Source organism: Marmota monax, unplaced genomic scaffold (genome assembly GCF_021218885.2).
Source record: "Marmota monax isolate L192 unplaced genomic scaffold, Marmota_monax_Labrador192_F-V1.1 WCK01_AAM20220418_F8-fsc00068, whole genome shotgun sequence".
In the NCBI taxonomy this organism is placed as follows: domain Eukaryota; kingdom Metazoa; phylum Chordata; class Mammalia; order Rodentia; family Sciuridae; genus Marmota; species Marmota monax.
The window spans coordinates 1,021,515-1,024,705 of NW_026692352.1; the positions used below are offsets into that span (position 1 = coordinate 1,021,515).

The 3,191-nt window shown below is 38.3% G+C and overlaps 1 pseudogene; it reads left to right on the forward strand.

The window, feature by feature from the left end:
- The first annotated feature begins 1,611 nt into the window (after nt 1–1,611).
- On the forward strand, nt 1,612–2,562 carry LOC124091263 (olfactory receptor 52P1-like; annotated as a pseudogene).
- Nucleotides 2,563–3,191: the final 629 nt, after the last annotated feature.

Here is a 3,191-nt window from a genome sequence, read left to right on the forward strand (position 1 = left end):
TGGTGGAGGATGCAATGTTTCTGAGTAAAGAGGTGAGAAGATAGAAGTAAAATATTATAAGTAGAGTAAAAGAGGAATTAATAGAGTTTGGCTGTAGGCAGGAGAAAAGAGAAAAAGAAAATCCTGGGAAACAGATAAGTAAGAAGAAAAATATATATAAAGTAAAACTTTTAAAAATAAAAAAAGTTAAAAATAGAAAAAAATAAAAAATATGAGAATACACAACAAAACTGTAGTATACTTTTCAGACTTCTATATTCAGACTACTCAGTCCTCAATAAACTGATGAATGAAAAAATACTTGGTTTCAAAAATGGTAGAAATGTGAGACAAAATAAAATAAAAAGGATATCAATGGAAAATTGAGCTATTGTTTCCATTGGAGTTCAAATGTTTTTAGCTTCCCTTCTGAGCATTTATGTGAGGTTGTCTGGAGTTTGATGCTAGCTCCTCCCTCGGGATCCTTGGGGTTGCTAGGGTGAAAGCATTGTTCATAGACATGGAACTCTTGGAGACAGGGTGTAGAAGGATTAGATATACTCTGGTCTCTTCATTGAGAGCCAATTGTTCTGGAGATTTTAAGTCAGTGTACCTCAAGGGCTCAGCAACTGCTGGTCCACATTGGAAGACCTCACACCAGGAATCTCCTTTGGGTTTCTCTCATATACTGTAGGAGCCTGTTGTTAGCCCACTACTTTGCCTACAGATTCCACAATTCCTGCTCTCTGATGCAGTCTCTGAATTCAATATCTCCTGCCCCACCCTTTCAAATTCCCAGTCAGGTACTTCTTTCTCAGCCTGTCCTTCAAGCAGCTGGATTGGAGTTAGAGTTTGGAAGACAGGTGGGCTTCTGAGACCAGTACTCCTCTGTGTAAACATCTCTCCATGCCTGATTTTCCTCTAGTCACTTAGGCTCAGTCTCTGTCATGATGCATGTGAATGCCTGGCAAGTTATTTTTGGGGGCCAGACTTTATACTTTATTCTGCCAGTAATCAGCTCCCCTAGCAGTTGGCCCCTGCACCACAGCTGCAAAATATTTTCTTTCACTGTCCTCCATGCACAGATGTATGTGCATTATGCCTAAGTGTGTGTTTCTATATTTAGTAGCACCTTGAATAAAGTTTCCCTGGGAACAGAGCTTTTCCTTTTTTACTACAAATTGAACCAAGGGCCTCCCATGTGCCAGGCAATGCTCTACCAATGATCTACATTCCTAGCCCTTCACAGTTGCTTTTCTTAAATCCATCTACATACCATCATTCATAAAAAATGTAAGAAAATATGTAAGCATATATTTTGTCACTATGTTCTATTTTATAAATCTTGTAAATAAAGAGTAGAATAAAATAACACTACACAATAAAGAAAATAATTAGAAATAATTTAATTTTCTTATTTATAGGTGAAAATGATGGGGATCAAAATGGTGATGTTATTTGCCTGAGGACTTATGGAAGTTTTGGAGAAGAGCCAGCTCTTCAGAAAGACTATTCTTGAATGTGTCTGTAATCCACATCAGCAGTGCCATGGAAAACTCTTGTCATCATATCTGCCCACTTGGGTTTTGCGTTTGTACATGGTACTGAACACCAAGCCCCTCAAGTGTCAAGATGGAAAACAATGCTACACATCCCCATTTCATCTTTCTTCCTCGTTGGTATTCCTGGCTTGCAAGATTTTCATTGCTGGATCGGCATCCCTGTCTTCCTCCTGTTTGCCCTGACCCTGCTGGGGAACAGCATCATCATTGCTACTGTCAAGCTAGAGCCAAGCCTCCACCAGCCTATGTATTTCTTCCTTTGCATGCTGGCAGCGAATGACATGGCTCTTTCCTCTTCCACAGCCCCCAAGATGCTTGGCACCTTTTGGTTTAATGATCACAGGATTGGCTTTAATGGATGTTTAACACAGATGTTTTTGTATCCACACACTCTGTATTATTGAATCAGCTCTCCTAGTTGCCATGGCTTTTGATCTCTATGTGGCTATTTGCATCCCACTGCATTACATGACCATTCTGAAAACATCCATGGTCATTAAGCTGGGTCTACTAGGTTTGAGTCGAGCTATAATTCTGGTTATTCCCATTCCCTTTCTTATTAAGAGGTTGCCACACTATACAAATTATATCATCAATCATGCCTACTGTGAGCACATGGCTGTGGTGAAGTTGGCCAATGCCAACACCCTCATTAACAGAACATGGCATTTCTATGGCCCTTTCAGTGATGATATTGGACCTGGGGCTCATAGCCACATCCTATATCAAATTTCTCCAAGCAGTCTTCCAGCTGTCTTCCCAGAATGCCCGTTCCAAAGCCCTGGGCACCTGTGCTGCCCATGTTTGCACTATCCTTGTCTCCTACACACCTGCACTGTTTAGCTTCTTAACTCATCGCATAGGCAAGAAGGTTCCTCTAAGCGTCCATATAATCTTTGCAAGTCTATACCTTCTGATACCTCCCACTGTCAATCCCCTGGCGTATGGAATCAAAACCAAGCAGATTCGGGACCGGGTGGTGGGTCTCTTCTTCCCAAATAAGAAAATTTCTGAACATTAAAACATTTCACTATATCTTTTGTTGGAAGAATGTGGCTTATAAGTTATGATGGATTAACAATATTTACAACCTTGTCTTCAAAACGTAATTTCTCAATTAAACTATGCTTTGTAGCAAGGATATTTGATGTTGTATAATTTTTATCAGTCTTCAAATGTTATTTTTATGGAAATCACTAAAACTGTTGCATGTAACTATTTTTATTCACTGTCTTTGTAAATTTTACAATGATAGTTTAGGTATATCTATATCTATATATCTACATACGTATATACCTATGAATTATGCTTGTTTATTCATATATGTACCTCTCATGTATCTTTATCTATAATTAAAGCCTTATGCAGTAAGCTACATGTGCAAAGATTGAAGATAAAGTGTAAGCAAGAGATTTGATTCAGTTTAAATATATGAAAAGTTTGGAAAGTGTCATTTCCATTCTTATAGCAAGAAAAATATCTGAAAAACCTGAAAAGTAATTATTTTTTTCAACCACCTAGAGATATAAAGTGACATGGGTAACTGCCATTACAAATTCAGAAATTCAGGCAAACCAGGAGAATCATATAGGCTTACCTGAAACAGACAGCACTGAAGAAAAGAGTGTCTTGCTCTATGTAAATGTTAAA